The 12,496-nt window shown below is 48.5% G+C and overlaps 1 protein-coding gene and 1 long non-coding RNA gene across 4 annotated transcripts in view; both read left to right on the forward strand.

Moving 5' to 3' along the window:
- ABTB2 (ankyrin repeat and BTB domain containing 2) overlaps nt 1–12,496 on the forward strand; it is a 167,334-nt gene that overhangs the window by 62,727 nt on the left and 92,111 nt on the right. The window lies entirely within an intron of this gene.
- Nucleotides 86–6,995, forward strand: LOC112663455 (uncharacterized). The gene is made up of 3 exons (XR_003139232.3): nt 86–281; nt 4,737–4,803; nt 5,050–6,995. It is a non-coding gene; the product is annotated as an uncharacterized LOC112663455 (long non-coding RNA).

The raw sequence follows: 12,496 nt of genomic DNA on the forward strand, positions 1-12,496 counted from the left end.
AGCCCAGCATTGGGGCACTCCTCTGGTGGCTGTGGGAACTGGCTCCTTTTGATAGGAACATTAAGTCATCAGTGTCCTTCAGAGTTCCATCTAGATCACTTGCTCGTTGGTCACTACGGCGACCTGAGGAGGTGAGAGTTTTCCAAAAGCCAAGCCATTTCTGCCCTCCTGGGTGATGGGATTTGGGCTGAGCCAAGCCCCCGCATCTAAGAATCACGGACTGGGCTTTGCTTCTCAAACTGTGAGCCCTGGACCAGCCTCAGCATCACCTGGGAATGCAGGTTAGAAAGGCAGAGTGTCTGGCCCGACCCCAGACCTGCTGAATCCAAGTACGCATTTTGACAAGATCTTGGGGAGCACGTATTTGGTGCAGTTCCAGATGCTCTGTACCAGGACAGTATAAACCCGGGTAGGGATCCCTCTAGATTTGCCAGGAAGTAAAAGAACCCAGCAACTGACTCCCATGAACTGGCTGGCAAAGAGTCCATTCTCCCTTCTAGCTTCAGAGGAGACATTATTAGGAAACAAGAAAACCAATTTGAAGCATCTTTACTGACAGTAAAGAACCAAATATGAGTCTTGACCCCTGGGACTAAGCTTCCTGGCAGTTTCTCCTCATTCCCGGGGAAATGTTTTGGTGTTAAACGACCACCTACAAAATATAGTGTCATCTGGAGCCACCTTGTGATGATACCCTCCAGGCTGGCTGGCATTTACTGACAATTTTCTATCTTGATCTGTGTCCTAAATTACTGCTATTTGCCTTTGGTTGATTTGAAACTTTGAAGCTTAGATTTATGAGGTTTTGTTTTCTTTTCAATATATATTTTTACACCTGCCAAATGGATGCATATTGCTTCTTCAATCAGAAGAAAACTTTTTATAATTTTTTGTACAACTAACATGTTCAGTGTAAACAAACTTTAAAAAATAATGTGCTGCTTTTTGATGATCCATAAAGTCATCTATAATTTCACCACTTGGAGAGTGTCTTCAAGATGTTAATGCACACATAGAGATTTTTTTTTTAACAAAATTGTGACATCACTTGCATACTATTTCATAATCTATTCATTTCAATACATTATAAATATCATTCTAAGTCAATAAGCATAGGTCTTCTACATATTTAATATCTTGCAGAGTATTTTGTTCTATGGGATTCTCTGCATAATGGATTTTTGTAATTCATCACCTGTGACTGGGTATTTGGATTTACAGTCTCTTTCTCTGTTTTATCAACACTGGCATGAACTTCATCTGTAGCAAAATATTTGCACATGGTCTAAATGACTACTTTAGGATAACTTTTTGAATACATACAAAAAACATAAGATTTGAATGAGAGGCCCAAAGTTCCAAGAGCTGGAAGATAGACTTTGAGACGTCTATCCTTCCTGGGATGGAATGTAGCCTGTATCCATTAATATGGACTTCAAGAGAATTAGCTGTCAATATGCTGGAACTAGGGAGTACAGCTTCATTGCGACATATGGCTCTTAGGAATCATCTGGGTTTTCTGAAGAAAACAAATTATTTGGCCTCCAGAACTCAGTGGCCTGCCTGGCCGGTGGCCACAAAGGTCGGTGCTAGGATTTCCAAGTATGGTTGGCCCAGGGTTGGTGATAGTTGCAAGATCACCTCAACAATAGAGCTCAGGGGAGGTACAGAGGCTCTTTTAAGTGGGTGGGAAGCCTGACACTCTATGTACCTATGGGGCCACACCCTGGACTTTAGTAGAAGTCAGAGCAGATCCACGGCTTGGGTGTGGGCAGCTGTGCTAAAAGGGGAACGTGAGGTGGTTTCAAGCCAGTGCAGAGCTGAGAGCCCAGCTTGCAGAGTAGAGTGACCTCCACACCAAAGGACAGCCAGCCTGGGTGGAACCAGGATCGACAGTTTCAGTGAGAAGGTCTTAGAGAACTCCTGCTGTATACTTGGCAGATAGTGAAGAACTCTTGATATGCACGGAAGGGATGCCTTTGCCTGCATGCAATTTGGGGTGCACACTCCAGGTCCAGGAAGGACTCTGCTGGGTGTCAGTGCTCCTGCTGAGACCGTGGTTGGGGCAGAGGTTCTCATTCCTGCAGGGCTGTTAGCTGTTCGTCACATTTATGTTCTAGGCTCTCCCATGTAAGGCAGCCATGGCCCCTCCAAACACAGCCTCCTCCTGGCTTACAACAACCTCTCCTCTTTGCTTTATCTGTATCACAATCAGGGCATCTTCCATTGTCTTCATTATATTCTCTTTAGTTCTATGCATGTCTCAGGAAAAGCAGGATGTAGGGTAAGACACCCAGGGATTTTGAGTTCGCCAGCTCTTCGCTTAGCATTCTGCTGCTACCACTACTGGGTCATCCTTGGGCAGGTTACGGTTACTTAACTTCTTTGTAAAACAGGGTGGTTGTAGGGATTAGAAGTGACGACATGTAAAGCAGCCCCCTTAGTATCTGGCTGAATGGGAGGTGCTTAAATTGTCTATTAGTCTGGAGGGCTTAGCCTAGTCTACTCTGTAAGGGTTGAAGGACCATCTTTATCTGTAGGCAGATCCCACTAGACATGCATATTAGGTTGGTAATAGGGGATCTGAGGTCGAAGGCTTGGGACAGCTATGGTGCCTCCCAGACCTGGGCTGTGAAAACAATCACTGCCAACAGATTGTAGAGCTGTGCCTTCCTAAAACGAAAATGGGAAGAAGAGAGGAACCCCGGGGCAGCTGTTGGGGCTAGGAAGGGGCTGGGTGACGGAAGGCTTCCGCAGAGGGCACTCCACGCAGGCACAGCAAGAACTGTGTGAGGCTCTCCTCTCTGACCTATATGCTGGAGCCCAACCAGCCCAGCAGGCAAGAGCTGGAGACACAGCCTGGGAACTTAGCCCGGCCTAACTCACCATCTTAGCTCCAGACTTACCTTCCTTTGCCATGATGTCTAGGATAGTGATCAAGCCTGCATGTACCAGGGTCCTGCCCCCCTTAATCCTTTCTGCTTGTGTAACCTGGGGCAAGGTTCTGACCATTTCTCAACTCAGTGTTCTCATCTGTACAATGGGGATAATAGTACCTGCTGTCTAGGATCCTTGAGAGGATCAAATGGGTTTATTTATAAAAAGCATTTAGAATAGTGACTGGGTTATAGAAGGCATTTTCTCTATGAATGCTTGCTAGTGCCTTCTGGGGTTTGCATCCCCACACCTCAGGCCTTTTCTTCTTGACATCTTATTTCTCCTTGAGAGCAAAATCCCCCTCTGATCCGTTTAGCCCCACAATAGGTAGCCCAAAGTAAGGACTCCTGAATGTTTGTTGGGTGGATAGGTGGGGGAAGCTCAGGCTATGATACGAGGTGCACCTGGGTTCAAATCCTCACTCTGCCTCCATCTCTGGACCTTTGACTGCTCTGGCCTCATTGCCTTATCTATAAAATGGGGTCAGTAGTAGACTGGTTACAGGGCTCAGGCAGTGAAGACGAAATTGTAGAACACGTGCACAGCACATGGCAGTGTGAGTTTTCAGGAAACGATGATGCCCATGCTGAGGAGTGAAACTGTGCCTCATTCGCCCTCACTCTACTGCATCAAGTAGGTGGCTTGTGCATTTTTTGAGGTTTCATTTTTGAAGTAAGAGGATGATTTCCACTTTCTGTTTCATTTCCCCCCGTGACTGTCAGAACACTAGGAGGAAAGCAGGACCTCTGTGCACACATGCATCTTTCCTGTAGAGCTGCATTTCTGCGTCTTTCACAAGGCATTCTCAAGCATTAGGCCACCCAAAAGGTTCATGGCAGCCTTTGGAGTCCACTGCATGTCCTCAGTGGCCACGATGATTGGGCATCTCCCCAGCCTGTTTGTGGTAGTAGCCTGACTTGGAGCATATCTCCTAAATGTTGCCAAGTTGGAATGGAGTCTCCAACTTGGAAAGGCCAAACACAGAGCTTTGTGTGTGCACTGATTTCATGCTCACAAATGCACCTGTGCAGCGTCTACTCCCACCAGAGTGTTAGACATATGGAAGACCTGGCAGGCAGGAAAGCTGTGTTACCAACAAGGCTCAGACCCTACAAGGCACTGTGGGAAGCCAGAGGGAGACCGTGTTTCTGTGTTTCTGTCCACTGTGTGCTCACAGGAGCTGGTGACACTCAGCCATTCCCTCATTGTGGAAGCCAGCACATTGGACAGCCTTAGTTTCCTTCTCTGGGGGTGTGAGGTGGTGATTATGAAGTAGAGGACTCCAGTATCACCTAATCCCCAAAGTGAATCTCAGAACACTGATCATGTCCTTACCCATAGGAAAAGTTTCCATGACCAAATATGTTTGGAAAATGTGTTACACTGTCTTTCCTTCTTGGCATTTTATAATACACGTCTGTGCATTCAAGGCTCTTGAGAAGTTCTGCAATCCGGGAACAAACTTAACATTGTTTAATCAGTAGTGCCCAAATGTAATTCACCGTGAACCCTTTTCTTTTTTTCTTTTTTTTTTCATGTAACATCTATTAGCATTGCTAGGGGCTAGGCAAAGAAACACTGAAGAAATCTAACTATCTTAAAAGAGTTTATAACAAGTGATATGTAAACATTAAGAAGAGATAATCCATAATTTTTTAATAAGACATTTAGAAAATGGCAGGATTTTAATTCAAGTATTTTTAAGTACTTGGCCAAAAAATAAATATATATATATTGGGTAATTTTTTTGTGGCCAGTCACTTTTTGGTTTGATTGTAAAATATGCAATGTCTCACCAGCCTACTGTCATGTGACCCACCTGAAGATGCCTCCACTGGGGGCAAGACTTGCACTCGAGGAGTAAAGGTAAAACTTGAAATTTCAAATATGTTCTTCCTGAGACCCTGGATTAACTGGGGTTGTGCATTCAAGTAGTGCCCTTTGAGCCTTTAAACTCACATTCTCAGCCAATTGGGCATCTCCTGGGCCAGCCCCCGATCTAGTTGTTAACAGCTAGCTTGCGTAGTATTAGCTCAAAGCATTATGAAAGATCGACAATGATAGATTTATCCCGAAAAATATCTTTCATATATTTTGTGTCTCTGGGGATAGCACTAATCCACAAAACTGCCTTGCAATGGAATTGCCTTGACAAGAATCACTTGAAAATGTGAGCGTCCTCCTGATGCTGCACCGTGGAAATCGGGATGAGTTACCAGACCCCCACCAGCCTCATTGCTCACTTCCTTAGACTGTCCTCATAAGGAAGGGAGACGTGGATCTGCAGGTCACCGTTCTCCTGGATTGGAGAGTTCATTAGGTCACTTCTGAAACCTCTGTGCCAGCTAAGCAAGAAACAATGAGTCCCCTGCAAGCTTTTATTTATTATTACAGCCCTCCAACTGTACATCCCACTCACCCCTTTGCTCCTGTGGCTGGTCAAGCTAATTTGATTTGACATCCTGGCATTTGAGATTTGTCAAGTATTGTAACCCTAAGCGGTACTAATATTGAAAACCATACTCGAAATTTATATAATCCAGATGTGCATGCCAATAGAGCAGATGAAATGGCAGGCTTGGGCCAGGGTGTGTGTGTGTGTGTGTGCGCGTGCGCGCGCGTGCGTGTACACGTGTGTTAACAATCCTGTTGCCCTATATTTTTTCCACAGGGTATATATAGCCAAGAAGGATTTTATGTATTAATATTTTCCCTTAAGAATAGTAACTGGATTATGAAATATAGCTTTAAGTAAGTATCAGCATTGGTTTTATTTGCAGCCAAGAATAACTGATTAAGTTTGGGGGAGCAGGAAGGTCTATTCTAAATGCTTTTTAAAACTTCTAAATTGGTCAGGACCCTTCAGCAGTGCGGTCTGGGGAATTATTAGTCACACCGAGTTGGGATTTTTGACAGGTCTCTCTTTAATGTCAAATTTCTTTTTCCTACTTGGACATGTCATTCTTCCCGTTGGAGGGCCTTTGGTGTGATCCTGAAGACTTTGACTCCTGAGCTGGTATTTCTGAGCCCTCCCACGTTGGTAAATGCCCAGAGGCCGTTTCTCTTTTCTGTAAGCTCAACAAGTGGCTGAGTTGAACTCGCAGAGATCTCTCTGTCCCAGTGCGTGACAGCGACCTTGCTTGGAGTGCTTGGGTGTCTCCTGTCTCCGCCGGCCAGCGGTGCCCCCCGTGACGCCTCTAGCAGGATGGTCCCTCCTCTGGCCGTCGCTCCGCTCACCTGTGAAGACGACCACGGCCGACCCGATAGAGCAGTGCGTGCGGCTCGGTGGTGGTGTTCTCGACATGAAAGGGCGGCGGGATGTATGATTATTCCTTCGCCCGCTGTCATAATTAACTATCCTCAACTTGACCCAGCAGGCCGGGGAAAACTGGCCGTACCAGCTCAGTAGCAGCAGCTGAGAGATGATACAGAAAGGAGACCCAGAGCTGACGCCCACGGATGGGGGGGCCGTGTGGCCTTGGAGCTGCACCGGGCCCAGGGTCCTCCCAGGCTATTGCGAGATGGGAAGTGAAAGGTCCCGGTGCTGTGCCAGCCCCTCCCAGGGCAGAATGGGAGGAAAATGACGCCTGATGTTCAGGGGAGGCTCGTGGCGAGTCGTCGCCCCCTGTGTCCCCTCCACGGGGTGGCTCTGGAGAACGTCTAGCACGCCGGTTCCGAGGCGGGCAGGACGGAACCCTCCTCGCGGGGGCAGGTGGGGCGTCCACCAGCTGTCCTGGGGACGTGCTGTACGGCCCTAACTCCAAGAGGCCGAGGGGGACCCTGCCCGTACCTCTGACTCCCCCCCCGCAGAGCGGTGCCCGGGGCCCCGGCCCTGTCCCCACGCGGGACCGGAGGAGGGAATGCCGGCGTGCATCCAAGCTAAGTAGATGCCGAATGATGGGCTCTCATTTCCCTGTCGGGGTCTGGATCGGGGTCGGAGGGGAGGGCGTCCGTGTGTATGCGGCCCCGTGGTTGGTGTAGTTGGCAGGTGCTCCAGGCCCGGGGAGTAGAGTGAGAGATCCAGAGCGCAGGCGCCTGTCACCACCCGGGCAGGTGATGCCCCCGGGCTGGTCAAGGCCGCTGGTCTGGTTCTCCCCACCGCCCGCCGTCACCGCCCCCCCCCCCCCCCCCCCACCTAGTCGGGAATGACCGGCAGCCTCCGCTGAGGCCGAGAGCAGGCTGGAAGTGGGAGGGCAGGAGAGGTTTCCAGGGCCCGGACGCATCGTGGGGTTGCAAGGCACCTCTACTCAGCGTTTGTGCCAGGCCGAGCCAGGGCGGGCTGACCCCGTGTCTGCTAGGATCCCAGGACTGGCGTGCGGTTCTGCAAATCCACGGGTCTGACCCTTTATCTCCCATATGAAAGGCAGTGAGACCTGCTTGGCCAAAAAAGAAAAAAAAAAAAAAACCTTGTCTTGTCTTTTCTTTTTAAAATGTTATCCAGCTGACGTGTGCTGGGTTTTGTTTGTTAATATATACAAACCATTCCAACCCACTACCTAATGCAGGGATGCATAAGATCATCCTAGAAGGGCTGTAACCATGGGGACGCCTGGGGGGCTCAGTAGTGGAGCGTCTGCCTTGGGCCCAGGGCGTGATCCCGGGGTTCCGGGATCGAGTCCCACATGGGACCCCCCTGCATGGAGCCTGCTTCTCCTTCTGCCTGTGTCTCAGCCTCTCTCTGTGTCTGTCTCTCATGAATAAATAAATAAAATCTTTTAAAAAAAAAAGGGCTGTAACCAGACCCGAGCCAAGCATGCATCATAGCACTAGTGAAAGGCAGAATGAGAGCCAGCCTCGAGGAACTGTGGCTGTGGGGTGGCGAGTGCAGCCCTGTGGCTCACAGCTTCAACATGCGAGTTTTTTTTATTTATTTATTTATTTATTCATGATATATAGAGAGAGGCAGAGACACAGGAGGAGGGAGAAGCAGGCTCCATGCCAGAAGCCTGATGCAGGACTCGATCCTGGGACTCCAGGATCAGGCCCTGGGCCAAAGGCAGGCGCCAAACTGCTGAGCCACCCAAGGATCCCCCAACGGGCGAGTTCTTGAGCCTGGGTTTAAATCCTGACTCTGTGGCTTAGCTGCTCTCAGCCTCCCCTACCTTCTCTTCTTTTACTGTATGTTGGGGCGATGTACCTCATCTGTGTGCCTAGCACAAAGTGAGTGCTTAGTAAATGGTAGTTGTTGGCATGATGGTTGTCATCCCTCTGGGGTGACGAGAGCCTGTCTGGGGTGACCCCCTCCACGCAGCTGCATGTGTCTGATTTCCTTCCTCGTTGCTCCAATACGAGTGCACAAGGGCATGCAGGTTCTTAGGAACTCGGACCTTGCAGCCAGACCGCGTGGCCACCATCAGCTCTCCTCCCACGGGCCCATTGTCAGGATGGGTTTCTTTTACATCCCCCACCTCTGAGGTCTGCTAAGGTTGCTCCCCCCAGGAAGCCCATCTGTGGGGCCACCAGTCACATGGATGGAGGAGTCTCTCAGAGAAAGCTTGGGCATTCTGGGATACTGCGAGCCGGGGTCAAGCACTGGCCTTTGGGAGGTAGAAAGGCCAGTAGAGCCAGCCAGCTCTCACCCTCCCACGCTCCCTGCCAGCTTACTTTCCAAAACAGTGAGCCTAGAGTCCGTCAAGGTTCCACAACAGAGACCCCAGGCCTTCCCAGAGCAGGTTCAGGCCTACACTGCCTGAGTTTTCTCCAGAGAGCAACCAAGGTTTATTCCAAAACAAAACAGCAACAAGAGCAGACGCCCGGTATTTCCTTGGCTCACTTCTGTAAAGCATCCTGACCAGCAACCAAAGGGAGAAGAAAGGTCTGAGCTCCCCAACGAGGCCAAAATTATTTCCACCCCCCTCTCGTCCTGGGTCCCAGAAATAGTAAGAATCATGAACATAATAGTAGCTAAAATTCATAGAGTGTTTTCTTAAGTGCCTACCTGGCACTATTTAAGCACCTAACACATATTAAGTTATTTAATCCTAATAATCCTGCCAGAGAAGTTCTATTATTGTTGCTAGGGGACTAGGGCACAGAGCAGTTAAGTAACCTGCTAAAGGTCATACAGCCAGTTATGGCCAAACCCAGTTCTAGAACCCAGACAGCCTGGAATGAGCACACTTGACCACAGCTGTGTACCGCCTCTCATGGTAGTTATAAATTATAAAATGTTTTTTTTTTTAAATTTATGATAGTCACACAGAGAGAGAGAGAGAGAGAGGCAGAGACATAGGCAGAGGGAGAAGCAGGCTCCATGCACCAGGAGCCCGACGTGGGATTCGATCCCGGGTCTCCAGGATCGTGCCCTGGGCCAAAGGCAGGTGCCAAACCACTGCACCACCCAGGGATCCCTATAAAATGGTTTTAATCATAAAAACAAACCATAAAAAATGATAAAATGGCATAGACCTATACATACACATCATTCCAATGTCCATTTCTTAGTTTTGCTATGGTTCTGTAGTTCATGTAAGATGTAACCATCCAGGGGAATTGGGTGAAGGACCTTTCTGTACAATTTTTGTTGCTGCCTGTGAATCTATAACTATTTCAAAATTAAAGGTTCCAACAAACTACTGCCAACGTTGTATTGCATCCTAATTGTATGTCAACCACTGTGCTAAGCACTTTACAGACATTATTTTATTTCATCCTCCCAGCAACCCATGGAGGTGTGGGTGCTTTAATACCTTCACCTACAGATGGAGAAACTGAGGCCCGGCGAGCTTGAACAGTGACATAGTCACTGGGAAGTCGTGAGGCCATGGGGCCTTCCTGACTCTAGAGCATGAGTGCAGGATGCACCTTTGGAAGTAGGAGGATTTTAGAAGGCGTGTGATGTGGGAACTCTTGTCAGGCTCCACTGTCGATCTCCCTGGGTGATGGGTAACTCCTTGGAACAACCCCGGACATTGTAAGGTCTGTGGCAGACCCGACGAGGAGTCCATCCAGGCAGCTGCCATCATCTTTTTTCCTCTCCCACTGCTCCTCCCAGCAGTTCCCTTCCTGCCATGAAGGGTGTTCTGGCCACATGAGCTTACCAGGCCTTGGAGGGATGTCCTTGGGGCTGCATTGCAGGTGTTTCTCACATCCCAGTGAAAGAGTGGACTTTGGGGGATCAGACCTGGGTTCCAATCCCAGCTTGACTTCTCCTCAGGTTTTCTAGCTCTAAGAGTCACTTAAACTCCTAGTGCTGGTTTTTGGTTTTGGGTTTTTTTTTTTTTTTAATTTGTTATTTTATCTGTACAATGGGAACAATAACAGTACCTCCTTGTTTTATTACAAATATCAAGTGGAATAAAGCACCCAGGGCATGAATGTTCCATGAGTGTTGATTTCCATGTGCTGGCTCAGCAAACATTGGGCCCCCACTGGGCGCTATACACAGCATTGCGTTAGCCAGTCAAAGCCTCTGCTGAGGTTTGGCACAGAGGAGGCCAGGGCTTCAAGAATGACCACAATGTGGTTCTACCATCAGAGAGCACGTAATGGGTCATGGTGCAAAAGGCAAGTTACAAGTATTTACAGAGTGTAAACTGGGGGCGGGGTACCCACTGAGCCTTGAGCCCCTTCCTCTGGATCCAGAGTCTAAATGTTGGACCCAAGCCAAGCACCTTGCTGGGATTCAAGGACGCTGTTGCGATTTGGAAGAGGGAACATTATCAATCACCATGCTGGATGGCATCAGTGATTATCATCTTCATTTCCGTCAAAGGTGTCTTGTGACGGGATACCGTCAAGTTCAATTTAGTCTAAATAGGGACATGGCAAGGACTTATTTTCTATTTCTGCCCTGGGCTGAAGCTGCCTTGAATAATTCAGTGTTCATCTACTTCCAAATACCGAGCCCTTTTTTTTTTCCCTTGTACTGCTGTATTCAGGGTCATGTGGCTGCTTGTTTCTCCTTGTCTCCTCTCCAAAAACCAACCCACCCACCCACACCTTTGGCTGCCAGTTATGAGTGTTTTGGGGAAAGAGAGTCAACCTTATGTACCACACGATGGTATCCCCTGCCTGAAGTTTAGAGACAGGCTTCAGGACGGAGGCTGCACACAGAAGCCCATGGGTATCTTTGACTTAGTACCCTTAAAAAAAAAATAAATCATATGCTATCGTTTAAAATTCAGAGGTTTCCTGATCTGACAACAGTTGGCTAAAGCTGAGTGGCATCTGCCCCCCCATGATGGAGCAAATGTTCTCCGATTTGCCGTGGGCCTCCGTCCCCCAAATTTGACTCATTCACCTTGCGTGCCTGACCCCGTAAGCATCTCGGTGTCAACTCCTGACACAGATGAAGAAGGAACACTGTCTTGAACAGTGTGGCCCATGAGAAGCACCGGGAGCTATGTGGAGCCAAGACCCTGGCTGGTCCTGAGACTCTGTTCCTTATTGTGTGTAGGAGCAGTGGGAGCTGTTCTGAGGGCATCCTCCGCCGAGGTCCACATCCCACCTGGCCGCCCCAGTTAGGAAGTGAGGATTCTGGAGGAGAAGGCTCCGCTCTGCACCCACACCCCAGTTGTGACGGAATGCCTAGAGAAGTGACCGAGAGGATGACACGTGCTGACTCAGGGAGTTGTGGACGCAAATGTACATGTGTGGGGGAGTAGCTGGCTCGGAGTACACCTGGGTGATGTGTGGAGTCTTAGCTGGGGTGCCAGACAGGGAGTCAGAAGACATACGTTTCTGTCTGGTGTTACCACTGGCTAACTGGAGATTTGACTTACTAGAGTCCTCTGTTTTCTCATTTGTAAAATGAGGGTAATGTCCAGTGTGCCTACCAACAGGGTGGATAAGAGGACAGGGTTACATGATCCTGTGAAAATATGCTCTAAAAGTATATAAAGTTATCTCGAAACATAGGGTAATACGACAGCAGGGGCGTGCTGTTGGTGAACGAACAACCTCTGGTACCTGGTGGTGTGAGGATCAGGGGTCCGGGGCCATGGGACAAATCCTGCCTCCTGAGAATGGTGTTTACTTTTAAAATGGTCGAAAGACAATAAAAGATAAATAATGTTTAATGGTACATAGAATTTCTATGAAGTTCAGATTTCAGTGTCTGAAAAAAGAAAGTTTCATTGGAACTCAGCCGTGCCCATTTGTTTACATATTGTCTCTGGCTGCTTTCACGATATAATGGCAAAGTTGGGTAGTTGTGACACAGACCAGATGGCCCCCAAAGCATAAAATATTTAACTGTCTGACCTTTTACAGTAAAAAACTTACCAACCTCTACGGAAGGACGTGGAAGGGTAGGGACTCAGTCCCCCACTCCTTGTTCCATTTCTTCTCCCTTCTGGACTTACGTACTGTTGTGGATAGGTGGCCCCAGGAATATTTTCACATCTTTAAAACCACCCAGGCACGTCCTCTGTGGCCCACAGCGGATCTGCGCTCCGTGACAAAGCCAAGGATTTCTCTCCGTTTAACTGCCGTGGAGCAACTGGCAAGTCCCATTCTCTGGGCTCTAGCTAGGGGCTCTTCCTGATGGAAACCACAGCATTTTTTATACAACTGGTCCCCTTTTTAGCAAAAACCGCAAAAGGAGAAGAGGCTGTTC

This window comes from Canis lupus, chromosome 18 (genome assembly GCF_003254725.2).
Source record: "Canis lupus dingo isolate Sandy chromosome 18, ASM325472v2, whole genome shotgun sequence".
In the NCBI taxonomy this organism is placed as follows: domain Eukaryota; kingdom Metazoa; phylum Chordata; class Mammalia; order Carnivora; family Canidae; genus Canis; species Canis lupus.